Genomic DNA, 9523 nt, shown 5'->3' with positions numbered 1-9523 from the left:
AAGGTGCATCTCCGAAGAGGAAGGACGGAAACTTTTGGCAAAAATTCATGCTGGACTCGGCGGCCACCACGCCGCAGCTCGGGCCCTTGTAAGCAAGGCCTTCCGTACAGGTTTTTACAGGCCGACGGCCCGAGCAGACGCACAGGACCTCGTCCAACGTTGCATCAGTTGCCAGCTTTTTGCAAACCAAAGCCATCTGCCACCTACTGCTCTCCGAACAATCCCCATTACTTGGCCCTTCGCGGTCTGGGGGCTTGATATGGTCGGACCCCTTAAAGGGGGAAGCCATAAGAAAAAATACCTATTGTTCATGGTGGATAAATTCACCAAATGGATAGAAGCCAAACCAGTTAAAACGGCCGAGTCCGGACCAGTGATAGACTTCATATCCGGGGTTGTACACCGTTACGGCGTCCCCCACAGCATCATCACCGATAACGGCTCGAACTTTACAGCCGACGAGGTCAAAATGTGGTGCAGCAACATGGCATTAAGATCAATTATGCCTCTGTCTATCACCCTCAAACTAATGGTCAAGTCGAGCGAGCGAATGGTCCTATCATGAGCGGCATTGAACCCATATTAGTGCGATCCTTGAAGGAATTAGATACACACTTGGTCGAGGAGCTCGACTCTGTATTATGGGGGTTGCGGACCACGCCGAATCGCACTACCGGATACACACCGTTTTTATGGTGTACGGCGCAGAGGCGGTACTTCCCTGCGACATTATTCATGACTCACCTCGAGTGCGCATGTACGAAGAGAAAGAAGTCGAGCTTGATCGGCAGGACAGTTTGGACGCCCTGGAGGAGGAGTGTGACGTGGCAAAAGCCCGCTCTGCACTCTATCAGCAACAGGCTCGACGGTATCAAAGCAGAGAAGTACGGGCCAAAACTTATAACGTTGGCGAACTCGTTCTACGCCTACCGGAGAAGAAAAAGGACAAGCTCAAGCCCAAATGGGAAGGTCCCTTCGCTATTGACAAAGTTTTGACCGGTGCAGCGTACCATCTGCGGGATGCATCGGACAATCGACTCAAGCCAAACCCATGGGACGCAGCTAGACTCCGAAGGTTCTACGCCTAGTGCCGAACTCTGTGTTCGCCTCCTTACCTCCGTCAATTTTTTTTATATATATCCGTTATCTGTCTTTTCTTTCTTTCTTCCCTTTTTCTTCTCGGCCTTAAAAGGTTAAAATGTGTCTTGACTGCACAATCTTGACGCGCTAGGCGTGCCCATTATACCTGGGGGCTTCTTATAGAGAAGCTTAATATAACTATGTTCCGGGCTCTACGCCCCCCGCACATGTGTTACTTTTCCACATGTACCTTTTATTCGCCATTATATGCATCGATATGACTTAAGTTTTGGCCAAGCTGGGTTGCCTGGCTCTTGTGTTTATGCCCTACATTCCCGTTAATTCGGCTAGGGCATAAGGGGAGCACCTCTGCGATTGTTACTGCCGGGTCAGCCGGATGTGTACCTCAGACTGGGTGAAGCCGAAAGCTAGCGTTCTTAAGGGAATATTCGGTCGGTGAACAAAAGATGACTTTTACTTATTTCAATACATGCCCCCAGATGTTTATGTCCTGCGTCTCTTTTCGCAGTTCGGACATGCACATTAATGCATGCGTACCCAGGGAAAGGAACCCTTAACGGAACTATTCTCCCTGGAAGATGTTTCTTACTATCCATGTAATATAACATAGCTAGTTGGGTACTTGTCTGTTCAAGCACTTATGACCCCTACGCCTGGTTTCCATGCGTACCCCGGTTTTTACATAACTGAGCGGGTATTCGGATACACTCCGGACTGTCGGGTCCGGAGGTCGAAGCGAAAAGGTCCGCCATGACAAATGATTTACAATCCGGCTAGGGACAATATATGTCACTTGAAGTACACAGTCATTTCGACTGACTAAATTCTTCTTCTATACCATCCAACAGGCTGTCTAGCCTACAATCCTGTTGGGAATACTTTGCGGCTAATTTCACCTGGTCATACACCAAACTGACGGGGATCTCTTTCCTGTCAGACCCCACAGGCCCGACTTCAGCCATATGGTTCGGGCCAGCCTTGGTATATCGAGTCTTCACCATGGCCCAGGCTTCCCTTGCACCTTGCCGGCAGGCAGATATCTTCCATAATCGGAAGCGCCGCCGCGCTCCCTTGAGCATCTCTACGAGCCCCCCCCCCATTCCTCCTGGCAGGGAGGCGGATGGCCACAAGGCCTCCGCAATGCCCTGCATCTCCTGCTGAACTTGTTCGTGCAGTTGTGAGAGCCCTGGCAGGAGATCACCTGCAGACCCGTGCATCTCCTCTGCGGGACGACCAGTCAGCATACCTACAGATATAACTCTGTTAGCCGGTTTCTTCGCCGAACTCCATAAAAGTTCGTTCAAGCACCTATTAAAAATGCCGCGTCGAAGCCTCTTATTCTCCTTTACGGAGTCAGCAAGCTGGGCCCGAACATCTTTTAGTTCAATGCCCAGCCGGGTATTAGCATCTTGGAGCTCATTTTTGTCCCGCCTAACCCGTGTAAGCACGCGCTCGCCAGCCTTTGGCTGTCGTTGAGCATGTTGCTCATCCCCTCGCACGACCTCCGGATTCACTCCGGGATCAACTGTAGAATCTATTGTTAGATTTGCATGCATGCCGAATACTAACTGGTACATATCCTTCTTTTCGATAGAAACAAGTGTTACCAAATGGGGCCTTCTCGGACTCCTTCATTGCGGCAACTGCGGCCCGTAGCTGGGCTTTGCACTCCTCCAGCTCTTGAGACAACTGGGTATTCTTCTCCATAAGAACCTACGCAAATAATGATCCTTAAATCAGTTGTGTCAACTGTTTCAAGTCTCAGGGGCTACTGATATACATAATTATCAGATTTTCTTACCCGTATATCCTTTACATACTGGTCCGTGGCTCTGGCAAGACCATTTTGAGCAGCTCGGATGTACGCGGTTCCTGAGTTGAAGGCATCGAACGCCTCTTCAGAGAAACAAGGGTCGCGGAGTATGGCCCGGCGACGCCTGTGATTCATGGCACTTTTCACTTCGGAATTTGTAGCGGACAGCCTATCCGCACCCTCTGTAGGAGGAACATCTGGCATTGTCCCCATGTTAGCATCTGCCTCTAAGTCCGGCTCTGGAGCCCGGCTGGTGGAGGCGCGGCCGGCAGGATCTCCGGATACGGTCCAGCGAGCGGTTTTTTTGCTAGGAACCATGGACGTCATTATATTTTTCAAGACGACAACCACGGAGCAGGGTTCTTTTTCATACCTCTACGATGGCGTCTCAGTCATGACCGCCTTCCTTTTAAGCCTACCCAGTTTTGGTGCCCCTTGTTGGTGAGTCACTGCGGGTTCGGCGTGGCGTCCCGAGGACCTTCCCTGTAAGACACCATATGTGTGAGGTAGGTGAAGTGCACAAAAAGGTATCCTTCTCGGAAGTTAGGACTCCGGTTTTACTTACCTACGATGCAGGGAGCAGTCCAGGATAATCGGCTATGATGGCCACCAAGGCACCGTTGCAGCTTAACTGATAGAACGTCCTATCGATGAGCTCCACAAATGTGTCCGGATCTTCTTCAAGTCCGGGGTTGAGGGCCCGGTCAGGGTCCTCTGGTTGTGGAGACGGGCTGTGGACCTCCCTCACAGCTTTTCGCAGTTCCTGCTATGAAATAGCAAGGTAAATACTTATGACGAAGAATGCGGGAAGGTCTGGAGTAAAAAGTAGCAGCTCACCCAGTTTGGGGGGTTGTACATGGAGAATCCATCCCGTGGCTTAATGCGGATGAACTCCTCTTCCTCTCCTTTATATAAATCGGACAGTATTTTCGCAAGAGCGGCGATGGAGTCCGGACCTTTACGACCGCAGCGGGTGGCATCGTCTTCTCCATTGAAGTCCCACATGGGTTGTCCCCGATATTGAAGTGGCTGCACCCCCCGCATTATACATATTGACATAACCTCGATTATTGTCAATCCTGATTTGGCCAGTGTTTTTATCTGACCCATCAGGTAAAGGACCTCTCTGTTATCTTCCTCCTGGGGGCTCCGAGGGCGCCAACTGCGGCATTTCTTCAAAGGGGCATTATTGAACTCAGGGAGACCCATCCGAATAAGGTCCGGAAGGGGGACGTCCTCCATATAAAACCACTCCGAAGGCCAATCTTCAGATGTCTTCTTCGGAGTATCGGACAGGTATCCGGTCCCAGTGATGCGCCATATCTCGGCTCCGCCCACTTGATATATTGACCCCTCCTGTGTACGGGGTACGAGGCAGAATAGCCTCTTCCATAGCTCGAAATGAGCTTCGCAGCCCAAAAACAGCTCGCAAAGGGCGACGTAGCCAGCGATGTGTAATATGGATGCGGGAGTAAAGTTATGCAGCTGGAGGCCGTAGAACTCCAGGAGCCCGCGGAGACGGATGGACTGGAAATCCAAGTCCCCTTAATAAGTAAGGGACAAGGCATACCCGCTCCCCCATGGATGGGTTGGGAAAGCTCTCCGCTTGTTCCCCGCCGTTGTAAGTGGCTAGTCTGGCTCGGACGGGGACCATATACGCTGGAGGGAGAAACCCCTGGGTTTGTAACTCTACTAATTGGCTGTGGGGGACGGAACACTTCTTCCAATTGCCTGGCTTAGGGCTACGGCAGCGAGAGGAGGAGCTGCGATGGTCGGCCATGATGGGATGGACTTTTTCCGGGCGGGCTCCGATAGATACTCGCTGTGGGAAGATGGTGTGATCTGGATCTGAAGATCCCCGGCTCTTTAAATAGATGATTTACTCGCATGGCTAGGGTGGCAAGTGTAAAAATGCCCCGACTTCTCGCATTCGCTCGACACGTGGAGGATAGCCATTCTTAGGCGCAGAAGCCAAGGAGTGCAACATTCATGGGAAGCCAGACACTACTCGATAGGTACTCAGGATTTGGAGAAGAACCCGCCTTGCAATGCCGAAGACAATCTGCCCGCCGGACTCGTCGTCATTGAAGCCTGGTTCAGGGGCTACTGAGGGTGTCCTGGATAAGGGGGTCCTCGGACTGCCGGACTATATACTTTGGCCGGACTGTTGGACTATGAAGATACAAGATTGAAGACTTCGTCCCGTGTCCGGATGGGACTCTCCTTTGCGTGGAAGGCAAGCTTGGCAATTCGGATATGTAGATCTCCTCCCTTGTAACCGACTCTGTATAACCCTAGCCCCCTCCGGTGTCTATATAAACCGGAGGGTTTAGTCCGTAGGACAACAACAATCATAATCATAGGCTAGCTTCTAGGGTTTAGCCTCTACGATCTCGTGGTAGATCAACTCTTGTAATACTCATATCATCAAGATCAATCAAGCAGGAAGTAGGGTATTACCTCCATCGAGAGGCCCGAACCTGGGGAAACATTGTGTCCCCCGCCTCGTGTTACCATCCGCCTTAGACGCACAGTTCGGGACCCCCTACCCGAGATCCGCCGGTTTTGACACCGACAACAACCCCCCCCCCCCCACCTCATCAAAATAGCCTGAGAAATATATTTTGAGTGAAAAGTAATATATTAGGAGTACATCAAAACAAGAGTGATTTATTTCATGTTTGTCAACAAGTACTACTATTCTACTACTTTGGATCCGTCACAAGGCACGGGCACATCGCCAGTAAAAGGAAAAGGCCTGCCGCATTCGCGTTGCACCCCCACATGCCCGGGAATCGGGAGTACTCCACGGCCCATCTGACACGCCACATAGCCTGGGAAGGCGTGTTGCCTAGCATTTTCACTTTCATGTGGGACCGCTATTGAGCAAACTAGCTATTGGCAAACTGCACCCCGCCCGCCGCCGAGTTGGAAAACAGAAATGAGGGGAAGATCTAGCTGTAGCACAGAAGCCAAGAAATTTGGTGTCTGATGGGGCTCGTTGATAGAGTGTTATTTATTCATAACTAGCAAGATGCCCATGCGTTGCGCAGAAAATCAAGATGCATTTGTATTAGTAGTTTATGTTGTGGGAGAAAAGGATGAACAAGAGAAGGCCTTATTTGCAAATGTGGAGAGGCGTGTGGGTATCTTTTTGCAAAATTGCCATAGTTTCCTTCCTATCCGTCTGATCTATATTGCAGGATGGCAGGCACACCATCATCACCAACTCTGTTTTTTATAAGAGTACTAACAAGATGCCCATGCATTGCACGGAACATCAAGATGCATTTGTATGAGTAGTTTATCTTGTGTCAGAAAAGGATGAATGAGGGAAGGCCTTATTTGCAAATGTGGAGAGGGGTGTGGGTATCTTTTTGCAAAATTGCCATAGTTTCCTTCCTATCCGTCGGATATAAATCAGACGGCCTATATTGTAGGATGGCGGGCACACCATCATCACCAACTCTGTTTTTATAACAGTAGAGACTAGCAAGATGCCCATGCGTTGCACGGAACATCAAGATGCATTTGTATGAGTAGTTTATCTTTTGTGAGGAAAGGATGAAGGAGGGAAGGCCTTATTTGCAAATGTGGAGAGGGGTGTGGGTATCTTTTTGCAAAATTGCCATAGTTTCCTTCCTATCCATCGGATATAAATCAGACGGCCTATATTGTAGGATGGCAGGCACACCATCATCACCAACTCAGTTTTTTATAAGAGTAGAGACTAGCAAGATGCCCATGCGTTGCACGGAACATCAAGATGCATTTGTATGAGTAGTTTATCTTGTGGGAGAAAAGGATGAATGAGGGAAGGCCTTATTTGCAAATGTGGAGAGGGGTGTGGGTATCTTTTTGCAAAATTGCCATAGTTTCCTTCCTATCCGTCGGATATAAATCGGATGGCCTATATTGCAGGTTGGCAGGCACACCATCGTCACCAACTCGATGGTGTGCCTGCCATCCTGCAATATAGGCCATCCGATCTATATCTAATGGGTAGGAAGGAAACTATGGCAATTTACCCGCACTCCTCTCCACATTTGCAGATAAGGCCTTCCCTCGTTCATCCTTTTCTCCCACAAGATCTTGATGTTCCGTGCAATGCACGGGCATCTTGCTAGTCTCTACTCTTATAAAAACAGAGTTGGTGATGATGGTGTGCCTGCCACCCTACAATATAGGCCGTCCAATTTATATCTGATGGATAGGAAGAAAACTGTGGCAATTTTGCAAAAAGAAACCTACACCCCTCTCCACATTTGCAAATAAGGTCTTCCCTCGTTCATCCTTTTCTCTCACAAGATAAACTACTCATACAAATGCATCTTGATGTTCCGTGCAACGCACGAGGATGTTTCCTTGGGGGTCTCTCCAGCACGGCGTGGCCGTAGTTGCAAGTTGACGCCCCTTGAGATGCCGACGTTGAGGGGCACTCGGATTTTGTCCGATGAGCAGGTAAGATGAGTTTGATCGCATAGTAAATGCATTCTAAAGACTACTTCTGTGTCCATTTCCTAATTCTCCCCCTGCCCACTGTTTCATAGGTTAGGCTCGGTGCGACTGGAGATTGGCTTGCATATGTACGGGATGGTACCAACATCAATTTGCACAACATTTACAATGGTGACACCGTTCCCGTAGAACCTTTGTCCAACATTGGGATCAGCCATGCAACGGGCCACCGCCTGAATTGGTACGATGGAACCACAGTGAGATTAAAGAAGATAGCACGAACCTTGCACATGGCTATCAAAGGTGGACGATGCTGTCTACGGCCGATTTGTTGCCGTACGAGTACGAAGACGCTGTGCTCCTTTCTAACCGCATCTTCGCAGTGACAAACCAGGGGACTTGTTTTGTATGGGACACATCCTACGGTATACTCCCTCTCTCCCAGTTTAGTTATTTTGAATTTTTTCGTTTTATAAGTTTCAAATTCAAATTTAGAGCTCCCCATCACATGTTGAGATTACAATGTCCATTAAATCGTTGCGTGCATGTATAGTAAAGAAACAAATCTCGAGTTTGCCATGAGTTCATGCAGCGGTAGCACCACAAGGCCTGGCACAGGAGTTACATTTACCTCTCGGGGCCCTTGGGTCTGAGCTTCAACGCCTTACGATAGCTGCCTTTGAGTCAATAACATGTGGACCCGATAGGTGGCTGGTCGACATGTAATGCTCCCAAAGGCAGAGGGGCAGTGGGGCTGGGAGGGGTGAGCCGCAGGTCGGGGGACGTGTGGTGTCATGGGTTCAAGCGGCGTCATGGGAATCGCGTGTGGCTGTGGTAGAAACTTGATGCTCGCCGCATTTCAGTTGGCCCACATGTCGTGCACACAAAGGCAGAGGGGCGGTGCGGCCGAGAGGGGTGAGGCGCACGTTGATCGGGGGACATGGTGCCGTGGGTTGGAGCGGCGTCATGGGAATCGCGAGTGGCAGTGGATGAAATGTGATGGTCGCCGTAGTTGAACTTCCATGGACAAGCTGTCATGTCTACGGACACATGCATTGCATACCGATCACTAGAAGGAGTCGTAGAGAAAGCTAGGCGGATAAATAGTTCCTTATAGTCAAGCGGACTCACGCTACTACTTGTTCCAAAGACATGCACACCATCGAAATAGTCAATCTATATCAATATACACACAGAGGGAATATTTTTTATAAGAGAGGAAATAGTTCATCCATCCATAATGCCCTGCTGCTGGTGCAGGATCTTCTTCTTCTTGTTGTTCTCATTTTCTGTGGACCTTGCAGCTATCTCGAAACTCACACGGGCATCGAGGGCAGCATATTTTATTCGCTTGTATGTCAAGGGATAATTCTCCCATCCAGACGACCTTAATGCCAGCGTCTCGTCACCCTTCTGAAGATTTGTTCCAAGCACAAAATTTGCTACATCAAATAGGGGTGGTGTCAGTTTATCACAATCTTCTACAGGAATTTTTTTTGGTTTGTACGTCAGCGATGCGTTTCAAATCAAGGTTGTACGGCTCTAGCTTCTGTTTGTCCCCTGCCATGGCTGCCCCACAGAAGTATATGTCCTCCCGAGACAAGAAATTGTGAAGCTCACCTGGTATGGAGGGCGCATGTATGATGTCGTACACCAAAACATCATCTTCGAGGCACAGCTGAAGGACGGCGGCGCGTTGGATCTTCCTAGTGGCACGCTCGGTGTACTCTGCGTCGAGACCAATGACCTTCATCTCCACCTTTTGGAGGGAGTTGGATACATTGTTGATCCACTTCCGAACAACCCTTGGGTGGTCGGTGACTGTGGCAACTATGCTCGACGAGCCTTCGTCGAGGACATGTTGGACGCTAAAAACCTGCATCTCGATCTCTTTCGCCATTTGGAACCGCTGGACCGGAGGGCTATGGTTTGGAGAATTAGGATTCGATGGCTAGTCTAACTGAAGAAGATGATTATTTATAGGGGCTTCTGAATTACTCCAGGAGGATGTGAAGAGGTTAAAACAATGTGAATGCAGTGTGGTTTGGATGCAAATGAAGATGAAGGAGTAGTGAAGAAGCCGAGGAAAATCGGTTCCCGATGGAGAAGTAAATGGGAGAAGTGGCCTGCAGGCAGTTGATTAGACGGCTA

The sequence above is a fragment of the Triticum aestivum genome, chromosome 2D (assembly GCF_018294505.1).
Source record: "Triticum aestivum cultivar Chinese Spring chromosome 2D, IWGSC CS RefSeq v2.1, whole genome shotgun sequence".
In the NCBI taxonomy this organism is placed as follows: domain Eukaryota; kingdom Viridiplantae; phylum Streptophyta; class Magnoliopsida; order Poales; family Poaceae; genus Triticum; species Triticum aestivum.
Note: the sequence above shows the minus strand (reverse complement) of the source record.